Here is a 15,529-nt window from a genome sequence, read left to right on the forward strand (position 1 = left end):
TAACCTGCGATCTTCAAGTTAAGTGTGGTAGGCAATTCCCTAATTTTTTAGGTCTAGCCTACCATATTGGTTAAGTTTTAAGTTTTCTAACTGAGACTGATCAAAAGAGTCATTAAGATCTACCATCAATGACGCCCGCCTGCGGCGGGCGCGCCATTCGAATGAAGTCAGTGCAGGCAAACGTCCCCCCCCCCCAGGAACAAGTTTTCCCCTCTCACCACAAAGAACGAGGAACTTCACACGGACGGGACATAAAATCTTAGTATGGTAGTGAACTCATCTGCAAGTAGGTCAGCTCCCATCAATACCAAGACTAGGCTTCCTCCCCCAATCACTGTTGCCATTGGGGTTGTGTGAAGGGGCAGACGTGGAAGCAAGTTTCAGCGGGAGCGCCTAGCTTTCGGCGCCGCATTCCTCTTCGCCGCTCGCTACAGCAGTTTCCTCGTCCGTACCATGAGAAATCCAAAACTTTCGAATCCAGCCAAATGTAGAATGAAAATAAGGCATAGACATTATTCCTCCCAGAATTAGATTCCGGTAGGATTAACCCGAAAGAGACAGTGTTTCTTCTTCAAATCGGGGAAACGCTGATTTCCAAATTATAAAGAGTTTGCAAAATAAAAAACTGGCAGTTTTAAATTGCAAGGAGAAAAATAATTTCTTATTTTATTTATTTATTTAGAAGCTAAACAGTTTCAATACGTAAAAGACTGCGTGCCAGCGACTTGCCTCCGGACAAAAACAGGAAAAATGTACAACGCAAGAGAAGGAAATAACACTCAGGACACGGCGGGAATCGAGCCCACGACCTCCGGCTTACAAGCCGAAGCTTCAACTACAAAGCCACGGAGACCCCAGAGAAATAATTTGTTGACGGCTTGTTTCTGACAAATTATACTCCTGATTGTGAAAATTGCAGCACCATGAAGGAAGCATCATAGTTGAATGAAATTTAATACACAGATGAGTGGTAATGGTACAAATAAATGTTTACATTTTCAAATCAAATAAACAATAAAAATAGATAGAAATTAGTATTTTGCGTGGCCACCACCAGCAACAATAAGAGCTGCTACAAAGCTCGGCATGAAGTAAAACAAAGTTTGAATATCTGCCTGCGGAAGAGACTCCATATTGTTTGTATGCGCAACCAAAGTTCGTCTGTCGAAGCAAGAGGATGAGGATCACTAGCGAAACGCCGCCCAACGAAATCCCACACATGTTCAATCGGTGACATATCCGGGGAATATGCAGGCCAAGGAAGAAGCTGTACCTGCTGCGAATCAAGGTAGGATTTGACAGTCCTGGCGACATGTGGACGGGCATTATCCTGCTGGATTACAGCCCCTGGCAATCCTTGCAGGATTGGAAAAGCTTGGGGACATAAAACTTCGTTTATGTATTAGGTACTGTTCAAATTGCTTACAATTCGTAGCAACTGTGATCATCCATGTTATGCTATGGCATCCCAGACCATAACTCCGGGTGTTCGTCCACTGTGGAGTTCGATAATGCACTCCGGAATGTGCCGTTCACCGGCATAGCGTCTGACGCGAATTCGGCCATCATGGTTCCACAAATTGATGCGGGATTCGTCAGAAAAGACGACCTGCTGCCAATCAGCTCGCCAGCTCCTATGCACATTGGCCCATTGTAGCCGCAGACAGCGATGGTTTTGCGTGAGAGATCTCCTGTATAAATGAATCCTTGCGCGCTGACCAAGCTGCAGCAGACGTCTCCGAATTGATGAAGCACACAATGGAACACCTGTAGCAGTTGACCACTGTGCTGCCAATTGTCTAGAAGAAGCTGTGTGTTTCATCAGCACCATACGCCCCAGGTGTCTGTCATCGCATGCTGACGTCATATTTCGGGGTCCAATGACCTGTCCACGATAATTTGAACAAGAATGCTTATTAAAAATTAAAAAATGTATCATACATACTCTAATTATTTTTTAAAAATGAACGAATTAATAGTAATAATAACTTCTATGGTAATTTTAATATTGATTTTTTGATTGATTTTTATAGTTTTTTTAAATATTAATAATAATTACAGTAATTGTTCTTTGCATTTAAATATCATTACTAGTAAATAAATTACTTCTTTTTTTAACTGCTCTTTCTATCTTTATTTCTTTTATTAAATGTATATATAAATAAAAATCTTACCGACCCGCGAATATTTTTCTGATCCGCGGGCAAAGAAATTGTTGACAAACGCAGATTTAAATTGTTAAATATTTAGCTATTAAATTCGCATATCTTCGATAGGTGGCAGCAGCATAGGTACGGACTGGACTCATTTGCGTTACGTTAAAAGCTAGAAGTTGATAGAATAGTTTAATTTAGTATTAAGGAGACATTACTTAGGGAGAGCACATCCTCTCATACGTCACCTGACCTCAAAAAACCAATCAGATTGCGCTGTCTTCATCCTGGTCTTTATACAGGACTAAAATCAACTTCCAGTATAAAATTTCCTGTACGGGATAGGGGGATGAATACAGGATTCACTGATCCCAGTTTCTCGCGCATTTTAAGTGGCATTTTGATTAAAAAACGCCTTCTAATGATGCCCCCAATAAAGTTGGGAGAAAAAGAAGTTCGTTCTTTTTGTTCCTCAGAAGCGCATTTTACTTTTCGCTGACTATCCCACTATTAGAGAGAAAACTCCTTCCGATGGGACAGAAGCTCCCGATATTGAATCAACTGTTTCTTTCGTTATAGACGTGGGCCTAACTTGCGATCTTCAAATAAAATGTGCTAAGCATATCCTAATTTATTTGGCCTAGCCTACTATATTCTTTAACCTTTAAGTTTTTTCCTAATTGAGTCTGCTCAAAAGAGCCATCACTTTATCATTATCGATATATATTCATCTAATTGGGGATAGATCGTGAGCGCGCTTCGGATTGCAGTGTCTGGAAGTGGTGTCTGGTAACACATGAGTGAGACGTCAGGTATGCTTTGCAGTTCACCTCTCAGAACTTTTGCTCGAAAGGAATGCTTGATATTAATAATGGGCATTTTTCCTGATAACCGTTGATAAAACGTTGCTTTTTAATCATAAGTAAAAAGCAAAATGAAAAACTGGCAGTTAAAAATACAATGAAGTAAAACAGCTCGTTTCTGACAGATTATTTTTGCACTTATGGATTACATCCAGCTGTTCAATCTGTGTTCCTAAAAAATTATAATTCCGATACACATCAGTTTGCCCTTCCTTTTGATTCATACGAAACATCATACAAGAGCACCATGAGCAATATTGAGTCTGCACAATTTTCCTTCTGACGTCGCTAGTGTATTTTGAGCTAATCTGTTATTTTTTATGTAAATGGGTAAACAATTGAAAAAAAAAAAGCAACCTCTACATTCGGAGGGATAAAACAAGAATGTCAGAATTTCATAACCCATATCGATTAATATAAAATAATAAAATAAATAATTTACGAATAGCGGAAGTAAGGCTTACATTCCGCTTTTAATTCGAAGCAATAAAATTTCGATTCATCTCATACAGAAGTGATGAAGCACAATGTTTTGAAAGTTGACCGAGTAGACGTACAATTACTCCCCCTCAGTGGTGTTCCCATACGGTATACTCCATATACGCTGTATACTCTCAAACCTTTTTCAGACAAATAGCGTATACCCTCAAGCTTCAAAAATTTTCATTTATATTTCAGGTTCTATCGGCACATTTTTAACTTATCCTAAAGCAATAATATTCTGGGGCTGCATGATTTTATAGAAAACTCCTTGGTATTTTGCATGCATTGTTACGCTCATATTTTAAGTGTAGTTATCACTCGCTACTTTGCGCTTCGACTTTCGCGGCTTCTTCACTACATCGCTGATTTTTTCAAATATAGTAATTAGCCTTTTTAATGCGTTCGTGTAAAAGTTTTATGCGTAATACCTTTAATGAGGATAAATGTAGAGGAAGAACGGCGGTATATACGATCACTAACTGACAATTAATTCATCATCGAACAAGTTAAGCTATTTTCATAGATTAGCATTCTTAATGTGTAAGAACTGCACGTGTGTGTGTAGTTTATTCCCAACAATTAACAGTGTGATATCTATTCGTCTAATATATCTTATTTATTCCTATTTTGCGCAATGTATCAAGTAACACAAATGTAATGGTGGCTAATGGTGCTGTTTCATGTCTAACTATGTTAAAAGTCTATTTAAATTGTCGTAAGTGAGTTTTCTGGTCTCTAATTATGAAAATATTCGGTCTATAAATACAGAATTCTACTTCGCGGAAATTCAGTTATCGCGGTATAGTCTGGAACAAGTAATTGCGATAAACGAGGGTTGTTTATTTAATGAGAGTACTACTTTTGAAAAACGTATGGAACATCATCTAATACTTTTTCTGGGCCTCTTTAACTATGTAATCTCGGAGTGACACAAGATAACTCTTTGAGAGTTAAAACCATAATAACGAATTTCGATAATTTCAAAACAGATGAGTTGACGCCTGGAAAAATTTGGAAAATGATTCCTTTAGTGGTCAAAAAGCGGATTCCCATTGTGACATGCTACTTTCCACGTGTCCCTACTGCTGGCCGACCTTGATAGGTCACCTAAGATTGACGTACAGCGCCGTCCAGTCTGAGTAGAAGAGATGAGCTCGGGTTCATTTTTGAGAGCCCGGGCCCCTAGCCCACCCGAGCCCGGGTGATATTGTCGCGGACCAAAATCCGAGCCCGCCCCAGTCTGAAGGAAACTTTCTTGTATCAAAAACCGAGCCTTCTACAGTCGACATTATCTCTCTGTTAATAAAAAATGTTATTTCAAATGGTCTTCATTTACAGATGAGTTTCTAAATTTTCTGAAAATACTCCACGTCATGCAAACGTCGTCCCAATGCATTACTGTATGACATATTGCAATAGTAATCGCAAAAAAGCACCATAAATAAGAGTTAATTTCTTTCATTTTCTGGTTAAATTTTCACATTGATTGAACTTATTTAAATGTTCCTTTCATTTTCTCACATTAGGAAAATATTTATCTGCTTTGAATTTGTTTGCAGATTGACAATTGAGTAAATTTGCGTGAGCCCGAGCCCGAAACCTATTTTCGGTTCTAGAGCCCATGCAAGCTTCGGGGCCGGGCTGAGCCCGTCACATCTCTACCGAGTAGTGAATAGACTGGACACCGTTAGGTCCTTTGGCAGTGTCGCTCCTTTTGAAGATCGATTACCATGGTCGCATTTGAGTTTATGCCGAGTGCAGTGGGAGGGTATAGACTTTCTGCAGGTCTTTGGACAAGCAAATCAAATCTCTTCCTGATTTGGCTACGACCGAAGCACCATTAACCGACCAATTAAAAAAAATAATGTTGGCAGGGGCACACGTCTCTTGGTAAGTTCTGGGTGAAAGAAAATTTTTTGATCGAGGAGACGACGTTACTACTCCGTGATGTGGAGTATAAAAAGAATACCTGGTTTCTAGCGCACCTGTGGTGCGGAGCAATTGCTCACAAGTTTTGCAACTGCGTACCAGAGGCACAACTGTTGTTGTGCCTTTTTATCATTTACATACGAACTGTACACAATCTCCAAAAGTCATCCGTTGAGGCAATGTGTCAGTAAAATATCACGTATGTTAATTTCGGCAAATGAAAGTCTGTAAATGTTGTAAATATATGAAAATTGCCCAGACTGCATGAATAAATTTTTACTCGATATAAACTGTACGATTACTTGTTAAAGTACGTGTAACACTAACTTTTCGACTACGCCACAGTATTCAAAAGGGTAAACAACTCTTGTCGATGTGTCAGAGTGTTTTAAAGAAAGTTGTTTATTCACAATGCCATAAACAAATAGTTACTAATTATGAACCCTAAACCAGGAGTAGCAATAATTCACACAAGCAGATAAATTTAAGCATTTTATTTCCTAAACTAATGAGATATTAATTTTACAAGTCAATGTTTCAAAGGTAATTATCCTAAATAATCCTTTGCAGTTAATTATTTTTAGACTTTTTTTTTGGTCATCTGTAGTCAAATTTATCATTTACTGGGACGTGAAGTAAACGGGCCGGGACACCGAGATTGTGTCCGAAAACCGGGACTGTTCCGGCTAAATCGGGACGTCTGACAAGCCTATCTGTATGCTACAGCGCAAAAATATGTAAACAACGTTTAAAAAAAAATCAAATGCACACATTTTCGAAATTTGCGTACAAGTATTTCGGGGTTGCAAGGAACCGAGCCCCTTTTAGCATGAAAAACATTCTTCATGGTAATGAAGAAACGAATCTGGTTCAGAAGGATGTCTTTGCATTTTTAAAAGTTCACATCTTAAATTCTCAGTCCAATATTGATTTTTTTTTTTAGTAATTAAAATATTTGGTTACAATAGAAAGTTGAATAATTTCTTTAACCTTCGAAGAGCCTTTGCGCCACATAAATTACAAGACAGAGTAATTGCCATTGAAAGTGCGCTACTTATAATTGCGCCATCTATTGACAAGTACAAGAAAACTCATTCTTTATAGATTATAGGATAAATATTATATCGATGAAGGAAAAAAGTAATACTTTGTTGATATTTTGAAAAAAAAAAAAAAAAAACTGTAAATTACTTATCGTTATTATTTCTTATGTTTTTCTTTTTCGATTTTTTGTGATGCCATAAATGTTCTTGCACCATTAAAGTACTGTGGCGCAAACCGCACATTCATACGGCAATCTGTTGCTGTTCTATAAATTTTATAACGTGTCAAGGAGTTTTCGGACACCCTGTATATTAGGGTGGTTCAAAAAAGTTTCTTCTAGATACCAGGACAGCCCTCAATATTTTTAGATTCGTGGATAGTAATATGCTGGAAGAATTTTAGCTTCCCATTTCAACTGAAAGAGGGTGCTCAAACCCCTCCCCCACCAGTATGAGGAGGAGGGTTAAAAAAGTACACTGAACTAAAAAAAAACAATGCTTATTATAATATATACAGGTAATATGCATATAAATTGCAATAAAATAATTATTTACAAAAAAAAAAAAAAAGACAAATGCTGGGGACATTAATTTTTTTTAAATTTGTGATATTTTCTATGCTACGGCTAATGTTTGATTGAGCGGTCACTGAGCACCCCTTCAAAATTTCGATAAGAAACTACAACTTTCTCAGCACAATACTATTAGTAAGTCTAATAAAAATAAGGAATGTCCAGTACTGCAGCTGAAAAAACTGCAGTCCTCGGCTGGAAATGACAGAGCTGGCGGTGTATTTCAAGTATTTCTTGTTTAGCTCTCGCTAATGGGCGGTAATTTATTGAATATACCTTGCCTTGCGTTCAATCTTCGAGTTGAACCAAACCATTGCTTCGTTCACTCGTCTGCTCTGCTAATTCTATATTCGCTTCCAGTTTGTTTCGCACTCTTGGTTTCCTTAAGAGGTTCTCCATCTCCAGCTCAGTCACTTTCCTATGCCGCGCTGATAAGTGCTAACATGCAAGAAACTGCAGTTTTCGGCTGGAAATGACTGAGTTGGCGGTGTATTTCACGCACCCTACTGTATGTACATGTTTCTTTCTTTACTGTAATCTGCTGTACTTAAGCTTTGTCGTACAAGATTGCTTCTCTGGCCTCGCTGAACATAAAGCACGAAAAGAGCACTCAACGCTTCCTTATTGTTAGCGAGGAATCCAAAACGTGTGTCTTCATATGTCTCAAAAACTCATTTCTGCAGATACTGCGCTTAACCTTACACAGCAGTATAGTTCAGTCGTTTTATAATGTCTTTGTTGGTAGCACAGATAATGTTTTTTTTTTTTTGTTTACTAATGAATCTATTTACAGTTGGCGCCGCTTAAAGTGATCACTTTAGGACACATACAATTTGATAACAATAATCGAAAAGAATCCAGAAGACACAAAATAATGATTTTTTTCCCCAATTAAGGCGCATTTATTTTGGCAACCTCAAATTGAAATCACAGTGACTCAACTAAACGCACTTTCAACTTATAAATTCTTGAATTGACAGAATGGAAATATCTGAGTTATAAAAACTTAAAGCTAAATTATGCAATTTTTAATCACATAGTAATAGGTGAAGTTAAATAAAACCATTTTCCCTGACATTCATAAACCAGTTTCAAAGCACATTCAGCTTTTCTATCTTTTCCAGCATGGCTTTGCTTGTTGTTTAAATTTTAATTCGCTTTGCTTTCAATCTCGACACAATTCTTTAATGATTTACAAAGCAATGGCAACAATAGAAGTCCTACATCAATGTCATGTCAAGCGAATGAAATTTTTTAGATAGATCGTGGGCGCGCATCGGATTGAAATCTTTTGGAAGTGGTTCTAGAAACACAGAAATAACAACCCAGGTATGCTTTGCAGTTCACCTCTCAAAACTTTGGTTTCGAAAGGACTGATCGAGATTACAGCACCGCCATTTTTTTCGTTAGGCGCACGAATGTTCGTTTTCCAATTATAAGAAATAAACAAAATAAGAAACTGGGAGTTAGAAATACAATGAGTAAAACAGCTCGTTTCCGACAGATTATTTTTGCACTTAGGAATTAATTACATCCAGCTCTTCAATCTGTGTTCCTAAAAAATTATAATTTCGATACACATCAGTTTGCCCTTCCTTTTGATTCATACGAAATATCATACAAGAGCACCATGAGCAATATTGTGTGTGCACAATTTTCCTTCTGACGTCGCTAGTGTATTTTGAGCTAATCTGTTATTTTTTATGTAAATGTATAAACAATTGAAAAAGAAAAAGGCAACCTCTACATTCGGAGGAATAAAACAAGAACGTCAGCATTTCATAATCCATATCGATTAATATAAAATAATAAAATAAATAATTTACGAATAGCGGAAGTAAGACTTACATTCCGCTTTTAATTCGAAGCAATAAAATTTCGATTCATCACATACAGAAATGATGAAACAAAATTTTTTGAAAGTTGACCGAGTAGACGTACAATTACTCCCCCTCAGTGGTGTTCCCATTCGGTATACTCCATATACGCTGTATACTCTCAAACATTTTTCAGACAAATAGCGTATACCCTCAAGCTTCAAACATTTTCATTTATATTTCAGGTTCTATCGGCCCATTTTTAACTTTTCCTAAAGCAATAATATTCTGGGGCTGCACGATTTTATAGAAAATTCCTTGGTATTTTGCATGCATTGTTACGCTCATATTTTAAGTGTAGTTATTACTCGCTACTTCGCGCTTCGACTTTCGCGGCTTCTTCACTACATCGCTGATTTTTCTCTTTTCTTTTTCTTTTTTTTTTCAATTATAATAATTAGCCTTTTTAATGCATTCGTATAAAAGTTTTATGCGTAATACTTTTAATGAGGATAAATGTAGAGGAAGAACAGGGGTATATACAACCACTAACTGACAATGAATTCATCATCGAACAAGTTAAGCTATTTTCATAGATTAGCAGTCTTAATGTGTAAGAACTGCACGTGTGTGTGTAGTTTATTCCCAATAATTAACAGTGTGATATCTATTTCGTCTAATATATCTTATTTATTCCTATTTTCCGCAATGTATCAAGTAACACAAATGTAATGGTGGCTAAGGGTGCTGTTTCATGTCTAACTATGTTAAAAGCCCATTTAAATTGTCGTAAGTAAGTTTTCTGCTCTCTAATTAGGAAAATATTCGGTCTATAAATACAGAATTCTACTTCGCGGAAATTCAGTTATCGCGGTATAGTCTGGAACAAATTAATTGCGGTAAACGAGGGTTGTTTATTTAATGAGAGTACTATTTTTGAAAAACGTATGGAACATCATCTAATACTTTTTCTGGGCCTCTTTAACTATGTAATCTCGGAGTGACACAAGATAGCTCTTTGAAAGTTAAAACCATAATAACGTATTTCGATAATTTCAAAACAGATGATTTGACGCCTGGAAGAATTTGGAAAATGATTCTTTTAGTGGTCAAAAAGCGGATTCCCTTTGTGACATGCTACTTTCCACGTGTCCCTACTGCTGGCCGACCTTGATGGGTCACCTAAGATTGACGTACAGCGCCGTCCATTTTGAGTAGTAGAGATGAGCTCGGGTTCCTTTTTCAGGGGGGAGCCCGGGCCCGCCTGAGCCCTAAAATTTGTAACCTAGCCCACAGGAGCCCGGGTGATATTGTCTCGGACCAAAATCCGAACCCGCCCCAGACTGAAAGAAACTTTTTTGTATCAAAAACCGAGCCTTCTACAGTCGACATTATCTCTCTGTTAATAAAAAATGTTCAAATGTTCTTCTTTTACAGATGAGTTTCTAAATTTTCTCAAAATACACCACGTCATCCAAACGTCGTCCCAATGCATTACTGTATGACATATTGCAATAGTAATCGCAAAAAAGCACCATAAATAAGAGTTAATTTCTTTCATTTTCTGGTTAAATTTTCACATTGATTGAACTTATTTAAATGTTCCTTTCATTTTCTCACATTAGGAAAATATTTATCTGCTTTGAATTTGTTTGCAGATTGACAATTGAGTATATTTGCGTGAATCCGAGCCCGAAACCTATTTTCGGTTCTAGAGCCCGTGCCCGCTTCGGGACCGGGCTGAGCCCGTCACATCTCTACTGAGTAGTGAATAGACTGGACACCGTTAGGTCCTTTGGCAGTGTCGCAGCATTTGAAGGCCGATTACCATTGTCGCATTTGAGTTTATGCCGTGTGCAGTGGGAGGGTATAGACTTTGTGCAGGGGGTCTTTGGACAAGCAAATCAAATCTCTTCCTGATTCGGCTACGACCGAAGCGCCATTAACCGACCATTATAAAGAATTAATGTTGGCAAGTTCACACCTCTCTTGGTTAGTTCTGGGTGAAAGAAAATTTTTTGATCGAGGAGACGACGTTACTACTCCGTGATGTGGAGTACAAAAAAATACCTGGTTTCTCGCGTACCTGGGGTGCGGAGCAATTGCTTACAAGTTTCGGAACTGTGTACCAGAGGCACAACTGTTGTTGTGACGTTTTATCATTGTACTGTAACTGTACACAATCTCCGAAAGTCATCCGTTGAGGCAGTGTGTCAATAAAATATCATGTATGTTAATTTCGGCAAATAAAAGACTAAATATTGCAAATATATGAAAATTGCCCAGACTTCATGAATAAATTTTTAGCCGTTATAAACGGTATTATTACTTGGCAAAGTACGTGTAACACTAACTTTACGACTACGCCACAGTATTCAAAAGGGTAAACAACTCTTGTTGATGTGTCAGAGTGTTTTAAAGAAAGTTGTTCATTAACAATGCCATAAATAAATAGTTACTAATTATGAACCCTGAACCAGGAGTAACAATAAATCACACAAGCAGATAAATTTAAGCATTTTATTTCCTTAACTAATCAGATATTAATTTTACAAGTCAATGTTTCAAATGTAATTATCCTAAATAATCCTTCGCAATTAATTATTTTTAGACTTTTTTTTTTTTTTGGTCATCCGTAGTCAAATTTATCATTTACTAGGACGTGAAGTAAACGGGCCGGGACACCGAGATTTTGTCCGAAAACCGGGACTGTTCCGGCTAAATCGGGACGTCTGACAAGTATATCTGTATGCTACAGCGCAAAAATATGTTAACAACGTTTTAAAAAAAACAAATGCACACATTTTCAAAATTTGCGTGCTAGTATTTCGGGGTTGCAAGGAACCGAGCCCGTTTTAGCATGAAAAACATTTTTCATGGTAATGAAGAAACGAATCTGGTTCAGAAGGATGTCTTTGCATTTTTAAAAGTTCACATCCTAAATTCTCAGTCCAATATTGATTTTTTTTTAGTAATTAAAATATTTGGTTACAATAGAAAGTTGAATAATTTCTTTAACCTTCGAAGAGCCTTTGCGCCACAGAAATTACAAGAGAGAGTAATTGCCATTGAAAGTGAGCTGCTTATAATTGCGCCATCTATTGACAAGTACCAGAAAACTCATTCTTTATAGATTATAGGATAAATATTATATCGATGAAAGAAAAAAGTAAAACTTTGTTGATATTTTGAAAAAAAAAAAAAAAAAACTGTAAATTACTTATCGTTATTATTTCTTATGTTTTTCTTTTTCGATTTTTTGTGATGCCATAAATGTTCTTGCACCATTAAAGTACTGTGGCGCAAACCGCACATTCATACGGCAATCTGTTGCTGTTCTATAAATTTTATAACGTGTCAAGGAGTTTTCGGACACCCTGTATATTAGGGTGGTTCAAAAAAGTTTCTTCTAGATACCAGGACAGCCGTCAATATTTTTAGATTCGTGGATAGTAATATGCTGGAAGAATTTTAGCTTCCCATTTCAACTGAAAGAGGGTGCTCAAACCCCTCCCCCACCAGTATGAGGAGGAGGGTTAAAAAAGTACACTGAACTAAAAAAAACAATGCTTATTATAATATATACTGGTAATATGCATAGAAATTGAAATAAAATAATTATTTACAAAAAAAAAAAAAAAAAGACAAATGCTGGGGACATTAATTTTTTTTTAATTTGTGATATTTTCTATGCTACGGCTAATGTTTGATTGAGCGGTCACTGAGCACCCCTTCAAAATTTCGATAAGAAACTACAACTTTCTCAGCACAATACTATTAGTAAGTCTAATAAAAATAAGGAATGTCCAGTACTGCAGCTGAAAAAACTGCAGTCCTCGGCTGGAAATGACAGAGCTGGCGGTGTATTTCAAGTATTTCTTGTTTAGCTCTCGCTAATGGGCGGTAATTTACTGAATATACCTTGCCTTGCGTTCAATCTTCGAGTTGAACCAAACCATTGCTTCGTTCACTCGTCTGCTCTGCTAATTCTATATTAGCTCCCAGTTTGTTTCGCAATCTTGGTTTCCTTAAGAGGTTCTCCATCTCCAGCTCAGTCACTTTCCTATGCCGGGCTGATAAGTGCTGACATGCAAGAAACTGCAGTCCTCGGCTGGAAATGACTGAGTTGGCGGTGTACTTCACGTACCCTACTGTATATACATGTTTCTTGCTTTACTGTAATCTGCTGTACTTAAGCTTTGTCGTACAAGATTGCTTATCTGGCCTCGCTGAACATAAAGCACGAAAAGAGCACTCAACGCTTCCTTATTGTTAGCGAGGAATCCAACACGAGTGTCTTCATATGTCTCAAAAACTCATTTCTGCAGATACTGCGCTTAACCTTACACAGCAGTATAGTTCAGTCGTTTTTTTATGTCTTTGTTGGTAGCACAGATAATGTTTTTTTTTTGTTTTTGTTTACTAATGAATCTGTTTACAGTAGGCGCCGCTTAATGTGATCACTTTAGGACACATACAATTTGATAACAATAACCGAAAAGAATCCAGAAGACACAAAATAATGATTTTTTTTCCCCAATTAAGGCGCATTTATTTTGGCAACCTCAAATTGAAATCACAGTGACTCAACTAAACGCACTTTCAACTTATAAATTATTGAATTGACAGAATGGAAATATCTGAGTTATAAAAACTTAAAGCTAAATTATGCAATTTTTAATCACATAGTAATAGGTGAAGTAAAATAAAACCATTTTCCCTGACATTCATAAACCAGTTTCAAAGCACATTCAGCTTTTCTATCTTTTCCAGCATGGCTTTGCTTGTTGTTTAAATTTTAATTCGCTTTGCTTTCAATCTCGACACAATTCTTTAATGATTTACAAAGCAATGGCAACAATAGAAGTCCTACATCAATGTCATGTCAAGCGAATGAAATTTTTTAGATAGATCGTGGGCGCGCATCGGATTGAAATCTTTTGGAAGTGGTTCTAGAAACACAGAAATAACAACCCAGGTATGCTTTGCAGTTCACCTCTCAAAACTTTGGTTTCGAAAGGACTGATGGAGATTACAGCACCGCCAATTTTTTCGTTAGGCGCACGAATGTTCGTTTTCCAATTATAAGAAATAAACAAAATAAGAAACTGGGAGTTAGAAATACAATGAGTAAAACAGCTCGTTTCCGACAGATTATTTTTGCACTTAGGAATTAATTACATCCAGCTCTTCAATCTGTGTTCCTAAAAAATTATAATTTCGATACACATCAGTTTGCCCTTCCTTTTGATTCATACGAAATATCATACAAGAGCACCATGAGCAATATTGTGTGTGCACAATTTTCCTTCTGACGTCGCTAGTGTATTTTGAGCTAATCTGTTATTTTTTATGTAAATGTATAAACAATTGAAAAAGAAAAAGGCAACCTCTACATTCGGAGGAATAAAACAAGAACGTCAGCATTTCATAATCCATATCGATTAATATAAAATAATAAAATAAATAATTTACGAATAGCGGAAGTAAGACTTACATTCCGCTTTTAATTCGAAGCAATAAAATTTCGATTCATCACATACAGAAATGATGAAACAAAATTTTTTGAAAGTTGACCGAGTAGACGTACAATTACTCCCCCTCAGTGGTGTTCCCATTCGGTATACTCCATATACGCTGTATACTCTCAAACATTTTTCAGACAAATAGCGTATACCCTCAAGCTTCAAACATTTTCATTTATATTTCAGGTTCTATCGGCCCATTTTTAACTTTTCCTAAAGCAATAATATTCTGGGGCTGCACGATTTTATAGAAAATTCCTTGGTATTTTGCATGCATTGTTACGCTCATATTTTAAGTGTAGTTATTACTCGCTACTTCGCGCTTCGACTTTCGCGGCTTCTTCACTACATCGCTGATTTTTCTCTTTTCTTTTTCTTTTTTTTTTCAATTATAATAATTAGCCTTTTTAATGCATTCGTATAAAAGTTTTATGCGTAATACTTTTAATGAGGATAAATGTAGAGGAAGAACAGGGGTATATACAACCACTAACTGACAATTAATTCATCATCGAACAAGTTAAGCTATTTTCATAGATTAGCAGTCTTAATGTGTAAGAACTGCACGTGTGTGTGTAGTTTATTCCCAATAATTAACAGTGTGATATCTATTTCGTCTAATATATCTTATTTATTCCTATTTTCCGCAATGTATCAAGTAACACAAATGTAATGGTGGCTAAGGGTGCTGTTTCATGTCTAACTATGTTAAAAGCCCATTTAAATTGTCGTAAGTAAGTTTTCTGCTCTCTAATTAGGAAAATATTCGGTCTATAAATACAGAATTCTACTTCGCGGAAATTCAATTATCGCGGTATAGTCTGGAACAAATTAATTGCTGTAAACGAGGGTTGTTTATTTAATGAGAGTACTATTTTTGAAAAACGTATGGAACATCATCTAATACTTTTTCTGGGCCTCTTTAATTATGTAATCTCGGAGTGACACAAGATAACTCTTTGAAAGTTAAAACCATAATAACGTATTTCGATAATTTCAAAACAGATGATTTGACGCCAGGAAAAATTTGGAAAATGATTCTTTTAGTGGTCAAAAAGCGGATTCCCTTTGTGACGTGCTACTTTCCACGTGTCCCTACTGCTGGCCGACCTTGATAGGTCACCTAAGATTGACGTACAGCGCC

Source organism: Uloborus diversus, chromosome 9, assembly GCF_026930045.1.
Source record: "Uloborus diversus isolate 005 chromosome 9, Udiv.v.3.1, whole genome shotgun sequence".
NCBI classification, from domain to species: domain Eukaryota; kingdom Metazoa; phylum Arthropoda; class Arachnida; order Araneae; family Uloboridae; genus Uloborus; species Uloborus diversus.